Source organism: Phyllobates terribilis, unplaced genomic scaffold (genome assembly GCF_046119375.1).
Source record: "Phyllobates terribilis strain yellow unplaced genomic scaffold, ASM4611937v1 Scaffold_2__4_contigs__length_985480577, whole genome shotgun sequence".
In the NCBI taxonomy this organism is placed as follows: Eukaryota; Metazoa; Chordata; class Amphibia; order Anura; family Dendrobatidae; genus Phyllobates; species Phyllobates terribilis.
The window spans coordinates 167,053,924-167,074,881 of NW_027362762.1; the positions used below are offsets into that span (position 1 = coordinate 167,053,924).

Sequence of the window (20,958 nt, forward strand, 5' to 3'; positions counted from 1 at the left end):
TGAGGACGCACAAGGGGTGTGACCCACAGCAGGTACAAAAAGCAGGAAGTGATCGGGCACCGCCCTTAAGCAGCAGAAGCAGACACAAACAGACAGCATGGAGGGAAGCCAGAGAGACATTCTGGACTGGAGATCAAGTGCGCGCTCTTGCACAGTGGGAGATGGACCACCATGCAAGGACGCCGCCAGGTATGTTACAGATCCTCAGGGATGGGCCTTTTCTCTCCAACCTAGTGATCCGTGCTTTAGATCAGTGGATAGTTTTTTTTCTGCTTTGGGTTTGTTGTACGATGATCCTGATCGTGTCTCATCTGCTGAGTCTGAATTGAGACATCTGAGGCAGGGATCAGGTAATGTGGAAAAATATTGTTCTCACTTCCATCGGTGGTCTGCCCAGGTGGGGTGGAACGATTCAGCTTTGAAAAGTTTGTTTTTTGCAGGGCTAGATGAAAGGGTTAAGGATTTGCTGATTGCTTATCCCACACCTGGAAACTTGCAGGAGGCAATGCAATTAGCTATACGGGTGGACAGGAGACTGCGTGCAAGGCTTAATGAGAGTAAATCCTCTGCCATGTCAGCTCCGAGTCTTGAGAGGGTCTGTGCTGACAAAGGATAACCGATGGAGATTGGGGCGATGACACCCCGCTCTCAAGAAAAAGACCGCAGGCTTTCCGGAGGTTTGTGCTTCTATTGCGGAAATTCTGGTCATTTCATTAAGAACTGTGTGCTTCGTATGAACAAAGAAAAAAAAAAGGTCAGTCATGCACGTATAGCCTGTTTAAATTTTAAGGGAGTATTCCTATCTGCTACTACCGCTGCTCAGGAAGAATTAATTGAATTTCCGGTATTTGTGGATTGCGGTTCTACTCTGAATGTGATTGATGGGGGATTCTTGGAAAAACTTAAATTAAAACCTAAACCTTTGTCATCCCCTATTGCTGTGGTTTCTGTTGATGGCTCTCCCTTGAAGAGTGTTACTCACAAGGTCTGTGAATTTCCCCTCACTATTAATGGTATTCATCAAGAGAATTTGGATTTGGTAGTATTAAATAATTTGCCTTCTCCAGTAATTTTGGGGTTGCCCTGGTTAAAATTGCACAATCCTGTACTGGATTGGTCTACCAATGAAATTAAGTCCTGGAGCCCTAAGTGTTATGACAAGTGTTGTAACGGACGTATTGCTGCGGTGGAAAAAGGGGAATTACCTGTACCTATTCAGGATTTTTGGAGAGTTTTTTCTGAGGAGGAGTCACAAATTTTGCCTCCCCATAGAGACTATGATTGTACCATTGAATTTGTCCCTGGAGCGACTCTTCCTAAAAGTCGTTTATTTAATCTTACTATTGCTGAGAGAAAGGCTTTGGAGGAATACATACAGACAAGCTTGGCCACCGGTCACATTAGGCCTTCCAAGTCTCCTGTGGCTGTTGGATTTTTTTTTGTAAAAAAAAAAGATGGCGGTTTACGTCCTTGTCTGGACTTTCGTGAGATTAATAAAATTACTGTACGCAATCCTTACCCACTGCCATTGATTCCTGATTTGTTTAACCAGTTAGTGGGGGCCAAGTGGTTCTCTAAAATTGATCTCCGGGGGGCATACAATTTGTTGCGCATGAAGGAGGGTGATGAATGGAAGACTGCTTTTAACACTCCTGTGGGTCATTTTGAGAATCTGGTTATGCCTTTTGGTCTTACCAATGCACCAGCATTTTTTCAGAATCTTATTAATGACATCCTTAGACCTTTGATCGGCAAAAATGTGGTTGTGTATTTGGATGACATTCTGTTTTATTCGCCTGATCTGGAGTCTCATTGGCGGAGCGTACGTGAGGTTTTACAGTTATTAATGGACAATTCGCTTTTTGCTAAGCTAGAGAAATGTGAGTTCGCTGTACAGAGAATTAGTTTTTTGGGTTACATTATCTCCAGTGAAGGTTTTGAGATGGACCCGGTTAAAGTTCAAGCTGTGCAGGAATGGCCTAGGCCTATTGGTTTGAAATCGATACAGAGGTTTTTGGGTTTTGCCAATTATTACAGAAAATTCATAAAAAAAATTTATATTATTGTCCAACCGCTGACCGATCTCACCACGAAAGGTGCTAATGCGGTTCAGTGGACTTCTGAGGCCATTGAAGCTTTTGTGTTTCTAAAGGAGAGGTTCACCTCTGCTCCCATCCTTATGCAGCCTGATGTGACTAAGCCCTTTTTGGTTGAGGTTGATGCTTCTTCTGTGGGGGTCGGGATGGTGTTGTCTCAGAAAAACAAGGATGGAGTACATCCCTGTGCCTTTTTTTCAAAAAAATTTTCTGAGACTGAACTTAATTACGATATTGGTAATCGGGAATTGCTGGCTATTAAACTCGCATTTGAACACTGGCGTCATCTCTTGGAAGGTGCTGAATTTCCCATTCAGGTTTTCACTGATCATATAAATCTGATCTATCTTGATGCTGCCAAGCGCTTGAATGCCCGTCAGGCTAGGTGGGCACTTTTTTTCTCGCGGTTTAATTTTTCCGTTTCTTACATCCCGGGTACCAAGAATGTTAAAGCGGATGCTTTGTCTCGCAGCTTTTCTCCCATGGTCAGTTCTGAGGAGGAGGAGGAGAGCATTTTACAAGAAGGTGTTGTGATTGCTGCTTTGGACTCCGTTTTGGAGGATGAGATTCTTAAAGCTCAGGAGAATGCCCCATCTAACACTCCCCATGGGAGGTTGTATGTGCCTAGGACCTTTAGGAGAGATTTGTTTGTTGAGTGTCATGAGTCTCGGTTGGCAGGTCATCCAGGAATTTCTGAGACCAAGAGACTTGTGGGTCGCAGTTTTTGGTGGCCTGGATGGCAGAAGGAAGTCATTAAGTGGGTGCATCAATGTACTGTGTGTGCTAGATCTAAGTCTTCTCATGCTCCTGCTGCGGGGTTGCTTTGCCCTCTGGAGGTTCCTAGTGCACCTTGGACACATCTGGCTATGGACTTTATTACTGACCTTCCCCCCTCTGAAGGTTTCACGGTCATCTGGGTGGTCGTGGACCGTTTTAGCAAGATGTGTCACTTGGTTCCCTTCATCAAACTGCCTTACGCTAAGACACTCGCTAAGGCCTTTGTCAAGGAAATTGTCAGACTACATGGCGTTCCTACTGACATTGTTTCTGATAGGGGACCTCAGTTCGTGGCTCGTTTTTGGCGTGCCTTTTGTGACAGGTTGAGAGTTCATTTGTAGTTTTCATCCGGATATCATCCTGAGTCTAATGGCCAGACAGAAAGAAAGAACCAGGATGTTGAGCAGTTCTTGCGTTGCTTTGTGACAGACAATCAAGAGGGGTGGTCTGAGTTTCTGCCACTTGCTGAATTTGCTCTTAACAACCATACATCCTCTTCTGCTGGGTGTTCGCCTTTTTTTTGTTGTTCTGGGAGACATCCGTCTTTTGGGTCATTCTCCAAATTGGTATCGGCTGTGCCTGAGGAGGAGAATTTTTCCGGTGATTTGGAGAGAGTTTGGACGGATGTGCGTGATAATCTTCAGGAGGCTAACAAAAAATCTAAGAGGTACTTTGATAGGAAATGGCAAGAGGTTTCGTTTGCTATTGGTGACATGGTTTGGTTGTCCTCTAAGAATCTGCGATTGAGGATTCCTTCTAAAAAAATTGGGTCCCAAGTTTGTAGGGCTCTTCAAGGTGCTTCAGATAGTTAACCAATCTGCTGTTAGGTTGGAGGTTCCTACCTCCTGGAAGATTAATCCGGTGTTTCATGTTTCTCTGTTGAAAAGAGCGGATGTGCCGGTTGGTGACGCCTCTGCCACTGTTCCTCCGGTGGTGGAGGACGGGGAATATGAAATTTCCCGCATCCTAAATTCTAGACGGTATAGAGGGAGTTTGCAGTATCTCGTCGCTTGGAAGGGTTTCGGACCCGAGGATAACTCAAGGGTGAGGGCGGATGATGTTTCTGCTTCCAGACTTGTCAGAGCGTTTCACAGGAGGTTTCCTGATAAGCCCGGGCCTAGGGGATCCGGAGGATCCACTTAGAAGAGGGGGTACTGTTAGAACTCTCCTGTTGGTTTTTTTCTAGTTTGCTGGTCACATGACCTTTTTTGCCTATTTAATCCGGCTCCGCCCTCCTGGCCTTGCTGGACTTCATTGTAATTTCTACTCTTGAGCTAGCTTGGTGCTCTGTTACCTTTCTCTGTTAGTTTTGCTAGGTCTTCTGACCTCTATGTTCTATGTTGTCTGTTTGTCTTTTACTGCTACAATTTCTGCTAGGAGGTGTCCAACTTTATCCCAGTCCCTAGTTCTTGTAGGGATCCCTCCCTTGCATCTATAGGTCTTCGTACAGACTAGCTGAGGACTTTAGCGGGTCTGATCGCAGGATCAGGTTCCCCGTTACATCGTAGGGATCCAGTTTAGTTCTATTTTAGGGACAGATCTCCTGTCTTTCCTTAGTGCTTGTAGCAGATCATAACAGTCTCACCTCACCGGGGAAGCATTGGCATGGCTAAACCCTCTTTGGGAGAGAGGGGATCCCCTGGTGTCCGATCTTACGGCTTTCCTCACTGCCTTCCGGAAGGTCTTCGATGAGCCCGGACAGAAGTCTTCTACTGTCTCCTCACTGCTCCGTCTCCGTCAAGGGAGTCTCACCGTGGGCCAGTATGCCATACAGTTCCGTACCCTCGCATCTGAGCTTGCCTGGAACAACGAGGCCCTGGTGTCCACCTTCTGGGAGGGTCTTTCCGGATGAATCAAGGATGAGCTAGCCGGTCGTGACATCCCTTCTACCCTGGACTACCTGGTGTCACTAGCTAACCTGATTGACATCCGTTTCTAGAAATAAGTTAAGGAGACTACCCGGGAGAGAAGATTTCCTCGTCTCTCTCCGGTATTCCAGAAACCTGCCTCCTAACCCGCAATTCCCCGGGCACACTCGCCAGAACCCATGCAAATTGACCAAACCAAGATGGTCAGGTCTCGCCAGGAGACCCGCCGAGCCGAAGGGAGTTGCATCTGAAACGTTCCTGCCCGGTGAAGCCGGGAAACAACAGTGTCTAGGACCGCTTGGAGAGGTTGTCCTGGGCAAGAGTAAATCCTCTCTGTCCTTGACTCTATCTGTTTTTATTTCCAGTGGCGAGAGCCTCTTCTTTGAGACTGCCCACCTGGATTCCGGAGCTGCTGGGAATCTCATTTCTCAGGCCCTTGTGGAGCGGTATCAGATTCCTACCAAACGTCTGGCCGAACCATTGGCAGTCGCTTCCGTGGATGGGAGACTCCTTCCGGTGACCATTCTGCTCATCACAGAACCTGTAACCCTTCAGGTGGGAATGCTGCACTCGGAGAGGATCTCCTTTCATGTGCTGTCCGTTCTCTCTCACTCCCTCTTGCTTGGTCTACCCTGGCTACAGAGACATGAACCCGTCCTGAATTAGCAATCTGGTGAGGTGCTCCGTTGGGGGCAGGATTGCCATGAGACCTGCCTGGTTCAGATTCGTCCGGCTCGACCTCCGTCTACTCCGGCTAATCTACCTGGTCTGCCGGCACCCTACTAGTCCTATGCGGACATCTTCGACAAGAAGGAGGCTGAGACAATACCACCTCATAGGCCGTATGATTGCCCTATCGACCTGGTACCCGGTGCTTCTCCTCCCCGCTGGCGTATCTACCCCTTGTCGCTGGCTGAGACCTGGGCCATGTCTGAGTACATCGAGGAGAATCTTGCTAGGGGATTCATTCAGAAATCTACTTCCCCGGCTGGAGCAGGATTCTTCTTCGTTAAAAAGAAAGACGGCTCGCTACGGCCGTGTATCGACTACAGGGGTCTTAACCAGATTACCTTCAAGAATAAGTACCCCCTGCCTCTCATCTCGGAGCTGTTCGACTGCCTTAAAGGCGCGAGGGTCTTCACCAAGCTCGATTTTCGTGGGGTGTACAATTTGGTCCGGATCCGCCAGGGAGACGAGTGGAAGACGGCATTCAACACTCGGAACGGTCACTATGAATACCGCGTGATGCCCTTTGGTCTCTGTAACGCCCCAGCTGTCTTCCAGGAGCTGGTTAATGACATCTTCCGTGATCTCTTGTATTCTTGCGTAGTGGTGTACCTGGACGATATCTTGGTCTTCTCTCCGGATCTGCCCACACACCCGAGGAATGTTCGTCAGGTTCTGCTAAGGCTCCGGCAGAATAGTCTCTACGCAAAATTTGAGAAGTGTCTCTTCGAGCAGACTTCACTTGCGCTCCTGGGATATATTATCTCCGAGACTGGTCTTCAAATGGATCCCGAGAAGGTTTCTGCTGTCTTAAAATGGCCCCGGCCGGAGGGGTTGAAGGTGATTCAGCGATTCCTGGGCTTCGCAAATTATTACCGCCTCTTCATCCCTCATTTCTCCTCCCGGACCGCTCCCATCTCCGCGCTCAACCGTAAGGGAGCAAATCCCAAGGAATGGACTTCCAAAGCGGAGGAGGCCTTCTACTCCCTAAGCTTTCTCCTCCGCCCCTGTGCTGCACCGTCCGGATTGCAGCAAGCAGTTCTTCCTGGAGGTAGATGCTTCCTCCTCTGGAGCCGGAGCGGTGCTCACCCAGAAATCCTCGTCCGGGAGAATGGTAACCTGCGGCTTCTTCTCCAAGCTCTTCTCCTCATCCGAGCGCAACTACTCCATAGGAGATCGTGAGCTGCTTGCCATCAAATTGGCGCTGGAGGAGTGGCGCTACCTGCTGGAGGGGGCTCTGCACCCGGTGATCATCTACACTGATCACAAAAACCTGGCCTATTTACGAAACACCCAGAGACTCAATCCGCGTCAGGCCCGGTGGTCTCTGTTCTTTGCCCGATTCTGCTTTACTCTACATTACCGCCCTGCGGACAAGAACGTTAAAGCCGACGCTCTATCCCGCTCATTCCTGTCCTCCGACCAAGAGGAGGAGCCTCTGCATATCATTGACCCCTCCAGTGTAATGACTGTGGCCCCGTTTGACCTGTCTCGTCTTCCACCGGGTAAGACTTTTGTAGCTGTTCCGGATCGTAAGAAGGTTCTTCTCTGGAGACTTCAGTCCAGTCCGCCAGTCTGACTTCTCTCCAGCCCGACAATCTACCTACAGCCCTGTCTGCCAGTCTTTCTATGGGCTCTGCCCGCCTGCTTACCTGGAAGCACCTGCCTGTTACCTGCCGTGCCCGCTTGCCTGCTTACCTGGAAGCATCTGCTTGTTACCTGTTGTGCCCGCCAGCTTGCCTATCCGGAGCACCCGTCTGGCTATCAGCCAAATCAGCCTGTCTACCCGGATCACCCGTCAGCCTGCCTGCCGTGCTCTTCCGCTGTACCGGTCAGTACCTGCCTTCTGACCCGTGGGAGTCACCAGCTCTCATACAAGGTCGGTCCCAGAGTGGCACCTGGTCCCTCTGCTCGGTCCCTCCATGGTTCACGGAGTCGACTGAGCCGCCGTGCGACCTTAGTCAGGTTGAGTAGATACTTAGTCACGCCCCTCTGATCCCTCCTTACACCGCAGCACAGAGGTTCCACCACCCGGATCCGTAACATATTTGTCCTACCTGACAGACAGCCACCACGTGAACAAATTGAGACAAATGGATTCTGGAGGCGCTCCCATGGAAGAAAGAGTAACCAAAAAGTTACACACCTGATGAAGGCTCTATGAGCAGAAACGCGCTGTGTGATCCTTTTTAAAGACTCCCTTTTCCCTTCCCTTTTTTGTACATCCATGTCCCTTATGTGTATTCACGGTTTTATGATTTTTTAATAAACCTACAAATATTATCCCTTGTGGAATATCCTCCATGTAATTGCACCACACTTGGAAGATTCAACAACTTTTTGGTTACTCTTTCTTCCACGGGAGCGCTTCCAGAATCCATTTGTCTCAGTATTTTAAATCAATTGTGGACATTTTTTCTGATTAAACGCCTGTAGAGAGGGAGCAGGTCAGAGAATATTTCCCAGCCTTTTAGAGCGTTTCATGTCGGGTGGGCCTGGAAGCAGATGCTCTGGAGCTGTATTGTCATGTGAAGGAAAGCTAATCCTTAGGTTGATTTGTTCCTGAAGCGTGTGGTGACCCATAGCAACAAGAACTATTCCATACGTTATGCTTTGTTTTTACTGTTAGGCCGGGAAGGCCAGGTTTGTTTTGCTAACGTTGCCCTGGTTTTATGCAGTACTTTTAATAAAGCCAGTAACTTACATAGTAACATAGTTTTAAGGTTGAAGGAAGTCCATCTAGTTCAACCCATAGCCTAACATGTTGATCCAGAGGAAGGCAAAAAAAAAAACATGTGACAAACACTAAGCTCCACATTGGGGAAAAAAATTCCTTCCCGACTCCATACGACAATTAGACTAGTTCCCTGGATCAACGCCCTATCAAGGAATCTAGTATATATAACCTGTAATATTATACTTTTCAAGAAAGGCATCCATGCCCTTCTTACATTTTAATAGTGAATCACTCATTACAACATCATGCGGCAGAGAGTTCCATAGTCTCACTGCTCTTACAGTAAAGAATCCCCGTCTGTGATTATGATTAAACCTTCTTACCTCCAGACGTAGAAGATGCCCCCTTGTCCCCGTCTCTGGCCTCAGAGTATAAAGATCAGTAGAAAGGTCTTTGTACTGTTCCCTCATATACTTGTACATAGTAATAAGATCACTCCTAAGCCTTCGTTTTTCCACAGTAAATAACCCCAAGTGTAATAACCTGTCTTGGTATTGCAGACCCCCCAGTTCTCTAATAACCTTGGTCGCTCTTCTCGGCACCCTCTCTAGTTCAGCTATGTCTTTCTTATACACCGGAGACCAGAACTGTACATAGTATTCTAAGTGTGGTCGCACTAGTTACTTGTATAGAGGTAAAATTATGTTCTCCTCATGAGCATCTATGCCTCTTTTAATGCATCCCATTATTTTATTTGCCTTTGCAGCAGCTGCCTGACACTGGCCACTAAACGTGAGCTTGTCTTCCACCAATACACCCAGGTCTTTATCAGTTACAGTTTTGCCCAGTGTTTTACAATTAAGCATATAATTATACATTTTATTTCCTCTGCCCAAGTGCATTACCTCACATTTATCCCCATTAAAGCTCATTTGCCATTTATCAGCCCAAGCTTCTTGTTTACATAGATCCTCCTGTAATATAAAATTGTCCTCCTCTGTATTGATTACCCTGCAGAGTTTAGTATCATCTGCAAATATTGAAATACTACTCTGTATGCCCCCTACAAGGTCATTAATAAATATGTTAAAAAGAAGCGGGCCCAATACTGACCCCTGTGCTACCTCACTGTTAACTGTGACCCAGTCTGAGTGTGTTCCATTAATAACCACCCTTTGTTTCCTATCACTGAGCCAGTTCTTAACCCACATACATATATTTTCCCCTATCCCCATTGTTCTCATTTTATGTATCAACCTTTTGTGTGGAACATTCACTGCATTTCCTTGGTCCAGTCCGGAACTTGCCTCCTTATAAAAACTGATCAAATTAGTTTGACAGGAACGGTCCCTCGTAAACCCATGTTGATATTGGGTCAGGAGGTTATTTTTCTTCAGATACTCTAGTATAGCATCTCTTAGGAAACCCTCCAGGATTTTACCCACAGTAGAGGTTACGCTTACTGGCCTATAATTTCCAAGTTCAGTTTTTGTCCCCTTTTTGAATATTGGCACCACATTTGCTCTACGCCAGTCCTGTGGTACAGACCCTGTTATTATGGAATCTTTAAAGATTAAAAATAATGGTCTATCTATGATGTTACTTAATTCCTGCAGTACTCGCGGGTGTATCCCATCCGGGCCCGGGGATTTGTCAACTTTAGCGATTTTTAGACCCCGCCGTACTTCCTGCTGGGTTAAGCAAGTGACATTTAATGGAGAATTTTTGTTATCACTAATCATGTTTTCTGTCATGCGATTTTCTTGTGTAAATACTGTTGAAAAAAAATCATTTAGCACATTGGCTTTCTCCCCATCCACCATTTCACCCAGACTATTTTTAAGGGGGCCAACACTATCATTTTTTTAGTTTTTTACTATTTATGTAGTTAAAGAATATTTTGGGATTATTTTTACTTTCTCTGGCAATGAGTCTCTCTGTCTCAATCTTTGCTGCCTTGATTTGGTTTTTACAGAATTTATTTAATTTTCTATATTTATTTAATGCCTCATCACTACCTACTTGCTTTAGTTCTCTAAATGCTTTCTTTTTGTCACTTATTGTGCCCCTTACAGCTCTATTTAGCCATAGTGGTTTCCTCCTATTTCTAGCATGTTTATTCCCATAGGGTATATATTGTGCACAGGTCCTATTCAGGATGCTAATAAATGTCTCCCATTTGCTTTGTGTAGCTTTATGTCTCAGGATATCGTCCCAGTTTATTGCATTAAGATCATCTCTCAACCGTTGGAAGATTTAAAGAGACATTGTTCCTGTGTCTATCTCTATGTGCAGCTGAGTGAGCCGATCTAGCATAAGGTATATGGCATCAGAACCACCATCAGTTTTGTTGCAAACTATATTTGTTGCATGACGAACGTAAAAACCATCAGTCGTATCCCTTTATCTATACTGGGGTCTGTTTAGTTTTCATATGCTGTTTATCTTAATTGAAACATTGTCAAACAATGAATTATTCAATATCGAACTTTGAAAACACACCTGTTGAGTCTCACCCCTAAAAAAACACCACTTTGTTTTACTTATGCTGGTATTTTTTGGTGAAAAAAGTAACAATTCTAGGGAAAGGGGTAGAGTGGGATAAGGGGGTGTTAGGGGACCTTTTACCTTAGTCTCAGACCCATTCCTTTACTTGAGGGAAGAGGGTTCAGTGGGGGGCACCATTGGCTTCATCTGCCTAGGGCACCAAAATACCTTGTCCCAGCCATACCTACGTGTATAATGGGGCCTAGCCACACCTCCAGGAAAGCTCCACTTATATTGGCATCCCTAGTACACTGATACAGCTAAAGGGATTTGTGCACACTTACTATTATAATAGTATTACAGGTTCTCCTCCTGCACTTTTTAGTACCGCCTCCCTTACCGACTGCACAGCCCTCCAGTCAATAAAATGACTGCTGGCGGAGGAGCATGTGACCAGACCTGTCCATTAGCCTTCTCCAATAGAAATGTAGCTTTCGCACTTGAGGTGTTTTCTATTGGAGAAGGATGATGGACTGATCCAGTCACATGTTCCTTCTTCAGAAGCCACTGTATGGACTGGAGCTCTGTTCAGTCTGTGAGGAAAGTTGCACTGACAAGAGCAGGAGGAGAACCTGTAATAATTATACAGGCTTTGACTGTCCTGTCCCACAATGGAACAGGTGGGCCCCCCTACACGTGCAGTGCTTGGCACAACACACATGGTGCACTATACCATATGCAGCATAGAGTATCTTGTTTATTATTTTATGAAAGTGTAAGAGACGGGACAGGCCGGTGGTTACTTCCGTGTCCCTATACAACCTACCATAGTACCCCTGAGTGTGTGTGTGTGCTTTATGGGGGTTTGCAGCTTACCCCTTTTCAAGCCACAAGAATTAAAATGGAATGGGGACCTTGGTCCTTCTTGGTAAAGGACACATAGGTAACACACAGTCCAGCATCAACAACAGTTCATCGCTCAGTTTGCACAACCCTCCAGCCATGTTGGCACCCTTGATCCAGCAGAAAAGGGCGCAACAAAAAATAAAAGAAAATAAAAGTTTAGCCTCCTAGGCTATTACAAGCCCACTTGGCCATGGTGGTCAAAGCACACCAACCCTCAACAAGCCTCTTCACCTTCAACTTGTAGATATCTTCTGAAACCCTACTGGTCTCCAGCCTTTCAGAACACAGGGGTTCTCCAGAACTTGCCCCTTAAACACAGCCTACTGGCCAAATAGGAACTTAGGCTGTAAAGGAAGGACACTTTTGTTCTCTTCAATCCTCTAGATCATTCCAGTTTTCAGCAGTTGGTCTGTATGGCTATTTCTTTCTCTTCCAAGATTGTTTGGCTGGCATTGGGCTGATTGGGGCTGATTCACACAAACACAAGCCACTGTGTGTTGGGTCACCTGAACGTTTGCTGAGTTTCGTGCAGACCTGGTATAATGCACACGCCCGGACTGACTGGCGTGTGCGTGCATATGTAGTGATTCCACTGGACCGTACCGGAGAGTGAATGCCTGGAGGGGCGTAACTAAGTATCCACCCGATCCGACCAAGGTCGCACGACGGCATACGATGCCAGTGCACCAAGGAGGAACCGAGCAGAGGGACCAGGTGCTACTCCAGGTCAGACCCCGGACACGGCTGTTGACCTACACCGGGGAATACAGGAACAGGCAGGTTAGGCTGGCACACAGACTGGTGGGTATAGGCAGACACGGCTGGTATGCAGACGGGTGGATGCAGGCAAGCACGACTGGTATGCAGGCTGGGAGGTACTGGCAGGTACGACAGGTTGGAGCACAAAGTGGATAGGACCTAGTACAGACTGGGACTCAGGAACAGAACCGCAGATGCGGTGGACAAACACAGCAGAGTGAGGCCGCCCGGAGCGGCGAGCAAGAGGGGAGCAAGACGAGACCGCCTGGAGCGGTGAGTGAGAGTAGAGCAGGACGAGGCCGCCTGGAGCGGCGAGCAAGAGTGGAGCAGGACAAGACTGCCAGAGCAGTGAGCAAAAGGTCTGAGCAGAGCGGGACTGCCGGAGCAGTGAGCAAAGGGTCAGAGCAGAGCGAGACTGCCGGAGCAGTGAGCAAAGGGTCAGAGCAGAGCGAGACTGCCGGAGCAGTGAGCAAAGGGTCAGAGCAGAGCGAGACTGCCGGAGCAGTGAGCAAAGGGTCAGAGCAGAGCGAGACTGCCGGAGCAGTGAGCAAAGGGTCAGAGCAGAGCGAGACTGCCGGAGCAGTGAGCAAAGGGTCAGAGCAGAGCGAGACTGCCGGAGCAGTGAGCAAAGGGTCAGAGCAGAGCGAGACTGCCGGAGCAGTGAGCAAAGGGTCGGAGCAGAGCGAGACTGCCGGAGCAGTGAGCAAAGGGGCAGAGCAGAGCGAGACTGCCGGAGCAGTGAGCAAGGCAGAGCAGGCAAGAACCGCCGGAGCGGTGAGCAAGGCAGAGCAGGCAATAACCGCCGGAACGGTGAGCAAGGCAGAGCAGACAAGAACCACCGGAGCGGTGACCAAGGCAGAGCAGACAAGAACCGCCGGAGCGGTGACCAAGGCAGAGCAGGCAAGAACCGCCGGAGCGGTGACCAAGGCAGAGCAGGCAAGAACCGCTGGAGCGGTGACCAAGGCAGAGCAGGCAAGAACCGCCAGAGCGGTGAACAAGGCAGAGCGGGCAGAAACCGCCGGAGCGGCGAGCAAGGCAGAGCAGAGGGGACAGGGCACTTTTCACACGGAACAGACTGGAAGGGAAAAGCAGAACCAGATACACACAAGATACTTGCAGTGAAGTAGCGAGTGGACCACAAACTCACAAACGGAAGTACAGTGACAACGAGCAGGAGTAGGTACGAGTTCAGACTCTGCAGAAAAAGGGAAGATATGGGCGTAGAAAGAAACAGGAAACAGGCTGGAAGATAGTTAGGGCAGGAACTGACACTGGGAAAAGACACAGACAACAGATCTAGGTATGCGGCCCCTAGAGGGCAGAAGGAACAGGCAAGGAGCGTGTTCACACGGGCCTGGAATTACAGCCTCCAGGAAAGGCAGAAAGACAGCTGGCTAGAGTACACAGACAGGACACAGTTCAGACACGGGAACTGATACCGCAAGGCAGGAAATATAGACAGGACCTGGCACATCAGTGACAAGAAGCCAACTGACAGAACAAGATGCTCAGGCAAGGATTCCAAGGAGGAGCTTGTTTACCAGGTGACAGACAGCAATAGGCTGATGACGCATTAGGGGTGTGTCTGCAGCAGCTACAAAAAACAGGAAGTTCGGCGGGCGTCGCCCTAAGCAGCCTGAGCAGAGCAAAGCAGACAGTATGGAAAGAAGCCAGAGTGGCAGTCTGGACTGGAAATCAAGTGCGCACTCTTGCACAGTGGGAGATGGACCACTATGCAAGGACGTCGCCAGGTATGTTACACCTGGGTTCCATGGCTTCGGCTGAATTGGGAGAATACACCTTGTTCTTTGTAGTCGCATACAAGGTGGTTGGACGTGTCTCCTCTCTTGGCTCCCTGCAGAAGCGGTTTTCTTCCTCCATCCACCCTTCTACTTCCCAAAACAGTCTCTCCTCTGTATTTACTTCTTCTCTGTCTTCCTCTTCTCCATATTGGTAGAAGAACAAGGACACTCCACACCAATGGCATACCAGCCTCACGGACTCTCTATTTTCATATGTTGACTGTTTCACCTGGGTATAGGCTCTGTGGGAGATAGTTGCGCTTGACCTGACTCCAATTCAAAAAGATATCACCACCCGTTCCGTATTCAAGGACGAATCCGAACCCACGCTGAATATCAAAATTTAGGACCTCGCCATGGGAGCGCACTGTTCCTCGAAGTCCATTGCGTGAAGTCCCTCTCTCCAGTCTCGCGCCATCAGTTTGGCCTCTTGTTTTTATTTGATGGACCGGTAAACTCCTATGGCATAGTTCTCCAACTTCCTCATGAGTCCCCTCCCTTGTTTAGTTGACAGAGGCCCCAACTTTGGGCTTCTTGGCACTTCCGCATCACATGGTGCAGGAGGCGGTGGGGCCAAGGCCTTCGTGGTTTTCACCTTCTCTGGCTCAAAGTGGGCAAGTAATTACGGTTTGTTGCCGAACCAACGCCTGACCTGTAAGGGGTACTGATTCTTCCCGCAGCTCCTTTCTCCACTTCACCCCACTGAGCTAACTCTTCTTCCCCAGCGTTAGAGACTGCCCCAGACTCACAACATGACTCCTGAGCTGCCACCATATCTGCTGCTTGCGGTCTGACTTCCTCCTCTGGAGTGTTTTCCCAACTCCAACACAATACCAGGAATTCTTGCAGCAGCAACATGACCTGGTTCAGCAATCTGCGGATCGTGGCCTCTTCCCAGGGACATACATGCCTTCGTCACTGCTACTGCTACCCCGGATGTCACTATTCGCAGGAAACTGCTGAATTTCTCCGTGAACATGGCAGACAGCCTTATGTCCTCGCTGCTGTCCTCCATTCCTTCGACCGCATTTCTCTCAGGCACCATTTCACTAGCACAGATCATACGCTGCTCGACTCTCCATATTCAGCAGGGTAATGGTGGCAACTCCAGTTTCCTACCGGTCTTTTTCCTCAGAACCCTCCTTTCCGGGGACCGTACTTCTGATGCGTCCTCTGCTTCACTTGTCACTTTAGGTGTCTCCAGTCCTTCCCTGGCAGGCAGGACTTTCTCTTCCAGCACACCTCCATTCGATGCATTCTTTCCACTGCGAGCTGAGTCTTTGCTTCAGGGCATTTCCTCTAATGGGCCAGATTTATAGTGGGCTGGGAATTCTTTGCAGTCTTCTGTGCCCTCCACTCCCACGATGGGCGATACCTTCTTTTACTTCTGTGACACAAGTCACCATTTTCATACACAAATTCATATGATCAAAAGAACAAATAGAAAAATCAGCACTCACCATTTAATTAAAAATAGTGTCCTTTATTTCATGTGGCGGGACAATCCTTTTAGAAAAGCAGGGGAAGTGGGGAGATGGCGTAGGACAACAGCCATTTCTCACCTATCCAAGCGATTCTGCGGATCCAAGTATACCAGAACACACAGGTGTGCAGAAAGGAATGCGTCATAATGCAATTAAAATTAAAAACATTGTATACAATTTTATAAAAACAATGATAAATCAGACCTGTCATTGAGGCTCATTGGGCCGTTGGCATTTGTTCTAGTAATCCATTTTACCTCTCTTTGCAAAAGATATTTATTATGGTTTCCTGCTCTTGACGGACAATTAATTTTAATACACACATCTTCAGGTTCTATCATGATTGCACCACACAGCCATTCCTCCTGTATTCTCCATTCACCTCCCGTGGGCAGGACTTTCCTTTCTATCGTGCCTTCCGCCGGCGCATTCCTCCCATAGCGGATTGGGCTTTCTTTACAGGGCCTTCTCTTCTTTGGGCTGTAATTCTAATGGGATGGGCAATTTTTCACATTCTACCACACCCACACCAACGATGGGAGGTACCCTCATTGTTCTTCACAACACCATCCGCCATCTTGGCACTGTAGAGAAAATAAAAGGGGGAGACAAGCGCACATAGGGTAATATTGAAATTTACAGATGAGGAGGGAGTTATGGAGTTGCTCACCTGAAAGGGATGTGATTGTCACAACTCCAATAATAGCTCATGAATATTACAGTTGCTGTGGTCCCATCAACAAATGAAGTTAAACCCTATTTTGCATATCAATTATTAAAAAAAAGGAGATTGACGTTTCAGAGTAGACCGCGCTGCTGTAGAGGGGAAGCAGTTCCAGAATGGAATACAAATTGCATAGTTTTTATTTTTACCCGTTTCCTGCTCGCACCGAGCTCTTTCAAAATCAAACTACATAGCACGCGGCTTCCTTTCAACTGCAGCGCGGTCTACTCTGAAACGTCAATCTCCTCCTTTTGTTTTTACTAATCTTGGCACTGTACTCAGGCGCTATCTTTACTGTGCCATTCGTCTTCCCCAATAACAAAAATTCACAGGTCAAATCGATCCTGCTGACTATGCCAATTCAGGAGTATGGAATAGGACAGACCCGTTAAGTGGCATTAAGTGTTAGCCTAGGATAGGGTTAACAAGTTGCTGCAGCCAAGTGAATATAAAATCACATAACTATGTCACATAAAAGAACAAGTCCTTACAATAACATTAGAGAAGTCTTCAGAGAGAGTATTTGGGTGACTTCTCCACCTTTACAGAAGCAAAGGCTGAAGTTACATAAAACAGCTGCAGAAAACCACATAGTATCCTCCATCCCTGGCCAATAATATTTGTATGTAGCTGAAGAGTGGGCCCCCAGAATCCATGTTACAAGTAGGTGTGGGGACACCAGTTCGACACTGTACTTATAATAATTATATAATAGTAACTGTCACAAAATCATGTCGCCACCACATCTGTTAAAATATAGATAATGTGGCCAATAATAGACTTTAGAAGGCAAATGGCGCAAGATTTTTAATGAAAAGCAATTGCAAAAATTATTTTTCTTTAGCCCCAATTGCATGCATTTAAGTAAGAATAAAAATTGGCCCCAAAAGTGGACAACACCTTTTACATTCTGTTATAGCACATGGAGTCATAGGCTTTCTGGCTAGTACTCTCTGATATGTAAATCAGATTCTGCTGTACGCATGAAGCCAGGGTCGTATTTTGCATTTATGCTGCTCTAGGCACTTTAAGTGGTCATGCCCCCTACTGATCAGTCAGACTAAAGGCCCCGTCACACTAAGCGATGCAGCAGCGATCCCGACAACGATACGACCTGTCAGGGATCGTTGCTGCATCGCTAATACATCGCTGGTGAGCTGTCAAACAGGCAGGCTCACCAGCGATGAGGGAAGCAGCGACATCGTCCACGATGTCTTGCTCCCGGTTACCAGCCTGCTGCTGAACCAGGAGCAGGCTGGTAACTATGGTAAACATTGGGTTACTAGGGGCACGCGCGCACTTAGTAACCCGATGTTTATCATGGATACGACTCTGCTAAGGTGAACGGTAACCTCCCGCGCACCGTAGCAGAGTGGTATCCATGGTAAACAGCGGGTTACTAAGTGCGCGTGTGCCCCTAGTAACCCGATGTTTACCATGGTTACCAGCCTGATCGTTGGTCCCGCTGGTCACACACAGCGATGTGTGCTGGCCAGCGGGAGGCCAACGACCAAAAAATGGTCCAGGACACTTTGCAGCGATCAGCGACCTCACAGCAGGGGCCTGATCGTTGCAAAGTGTCACACATAGCGACATCGCTGGTGAGGTCGCTGTTGCGTCACCAAAACCGTGACACAGCAGCGATCTCGCTAGCGAGATCGCTATGTGAGACGGGGGCTTTAGGGTGTGTGTACACAGCATTTTTTTCTGGCAGACCCGCTCTGTAACCCACCTGAAAAAGTGCTAAATGCGTATATACTAAAAAAAATGAACTCATACCCTGCAGTGTAAAAATGACTCGCTGTTCATATGTTCAGTCTTTTGAGATTTTTTTAATCATTTCAGGTTTCCTAAGACGTGAAACGGCTAAAAGAAGTGACTGGTCCATTTAAAAAAAACTAATATATAAACAAAAACTGCTGGCTAAAAGATGTCAGAAAAGACAACCAAAAAGAAGCCCAAAAAAAAAAGCAAAACGTTTATATGGGACAAAATGACGACAGCGTCTTCCGTCTGAAAAACTCCACGGATTTGCAGAAGTCTAACAGAAGTCGTGTGTACATGCCTTGACAATGCTCATACCCTTCAGATCGTAGTTAAGACCCCCATATACATTAGACTACATTTGGCCAAACCCGCTGATAACAGGTTACGCTGACAGTCCAATGTGTATGGGTGGTTCTGACTGATGATTGTCATGGGAGATAAGAATCCAGCTTATCCGATTTCGGACTGTAGATCCTTTTGTTCTCTAAGTGATAAGCTGCCTGCAGAGATGTCTAACTCTCATAGAGAACACAGGAACGCTCGGCAAAGTGAGTGATTTTGTACATGGGAGAGCTGGAGGAGATAGCTGGTAACCGAACGAACGATTGGACAGCTGTCTATAGTGTATGGGGACTTCAGTCAATTTCTTGTTCGGCTGACAGACATTCAGACACTTGTATTTTTAGTTCAGCACATTGTCCTTATAATATTTTAGTATCAAGTCTCATAAATTAAAGATTACAACATTTACATGACTACATCACCATAACCACCGTCAGTACAGTAAATCATCCCCAGAACCATTGTTAGTACAGTAATACATCACCAGAACCTCTGTCAGTGCAGTAATGCATCAGAACCTCCATCAGTACAGCCAAGTTTAGTACAGCAATTAATTGTAGTGTCAGGTGAGCCCCAAATACAATTGTAAGTAGATATCTCAAGTTTGAAAGTTATTCCCTATCCGCGGGACAGGGAATTATTTTCAGATCATTGGGGGTCCAACTGCTGTGGTTCTCACTGATCCTGAGAGCCAGGGATCTGAAGAGTCCCAGTTGAATGGAGCAGAGGCATCCGTACTATTGCTCCATTCATTCTAATGTGAACGCCAAAGATGAGCAGAGCGCTGCGCTCGGTAATCTCTGGCACTCCCATTAAGAATGGAGCAGTAGTGCGGATGATCGACCTCTGCTCCAGTTTTCGGAAACTCTGGGGATCCAACCATCTGCAGTTAGGGGATAACTTTCCAGCTTGAAACAACCCCTTTAAGGAGCAATAAAGGGGTTGTCGGGTTTAAAACTACAAATCTGCAGTCAATATGTGACTGCAGAGTTGTGACTCCTCCCAGCGCATGTACTGCTTGCTGTGAGGATTTTCCAGTGTCAGTGTGGTCATGTGACAGCAAGTATGTGATATGTATACTCCCGTTCACAATCCGACTAGATGGGCTCGTCTTCGCTCAATTTACTTGGATAGTCAGATTGTGGCCGGAAGTATGCTGTGAGGATTCTCAAGTCTGCAGTCACAGAGTGACTTCAGATTTGTAGCTTTAGACCAGACAAACCCTTTACCACTGCAGTTGATAATGGGAAACTGATTATCGATCTATCTAAAACAGGCTGTCAATCAACCGATGCATGAGCAAAATGTTCATTCGTTGGGTGAAATGAATTTTAAGCTTACTTAAAGGGAGTCTGTCATTCCAAAATGACAATTACATAGGGGACGTAGCCTATACTAAAGTAATACCAGACATATACAGTTTAGTGTAATATTTGCGGAAAAAGCGACATTTATTTAATATACACATGAAGACACTTCTGTGCACCCTTGGCGTGGCCTAAGCCTTGGTGCACCGTTATGACCTAACATTTGAAAATTATAGGGAGCCTGTCACAGGGTTTTCCCCTATAAAGTACGGCCAGCACATATAAGCCCCCTGTTACAGCATTCTGAAAGCTGTATATATGTCCCCAATTCCCTATGCCATGCACAGACGGCATGGTCCGGTGCAGTTGGCGTCTCTGGTCTTGATTCAGCACCCCCTCTCTTCTTACAATCATCGTCCTCCTTCCCTGCTTCTTATGGATGACGACTCCATATCATCATCACGGTATCCCCCACTCTCGCTCCTGTGCAGGCGCATTTCTCTCTGCCGTGCCTAGGGCAGAGCAAAGTACTGTAGTGCGCATGAGCCAAGAAAGGCAAAAGAGAGCTGATAACATGTAGGAAAAGCTGGTGCATGCGCATTACCGAACTTTGGTCTGCCCTCGGCAGGACATAGGGAAGTGCGTCTACGCAGGAGTGCGATGGGGGACACAGTGATAATGAAGTAGGACGCGTCATGCACACGAAGCAGGAAAGGAGGTCGGCGAATGTAGGAAGAGAGGAGGCACCAGATCAAGACCTAATTTTTCTGCCTTGCATAGGGGATTGGGCACATACAGTCAGCATACCAGAATGCTGTAACAGATAGCTTATAGGTGATGGTGTACTTTATATGATGAAAACCTGGTGACAGACTCCCTTTAAAGCGAGTCCCTTGTCTTGGTAGTGATCCCTTGGTAAGAGCGAGCACAGTCTAACATCAGTTCACTTGTCTGCCCTTGCGCACCCACACTGGAGGAAGACAGCAGCACGCTCCAAGTTTCACTGCTGCTGTGCACATAATGTGGCTTTGGGTGTATTCTGACATCTGGATCCTGTCTGTCTGCGACTAGGCGTGACGAGCCCCCTGGGCCGTGGGGTACTCGGCAGCCGGGCCTCTGGTTGCTTGGGGGATATCACGGTGGCTGGCCCGGTCCGTGACCCAGGGCGGTCAGTAAAAAGGGGGATAGATTTATAGGGGATTTGGAAAGTTCGTGACGCCACCTGTGGAATGCGGC

General features: G+C 47.4%; 1 long non-coding RNA gene across 1 annotated transcript in view; it reads left to right on the forward strand.

Moving 5' to 3' along the window:
• LOC141199741 (uncharacterized) overlaps nt 1-20,428 on the forward strand; it is a 104,839-nt gene extending 84,411 nt beyond the window's left edge. Inside the window, exons 3-4 of the long non-coding RNA XR_012271489.1 lie at nt 10,337-10,463; nt 18,152-20,428. This is a non-coding gene — a long non-coding RNA (uncharacterized lncRNA). The remainder of the gene's footprint in view (nt 1-10,336; nt 10,464-18,151) is intronic.
• The last annotated feature ends 530 nt before the right edge of the window (nt 20,429-20,958 follow it).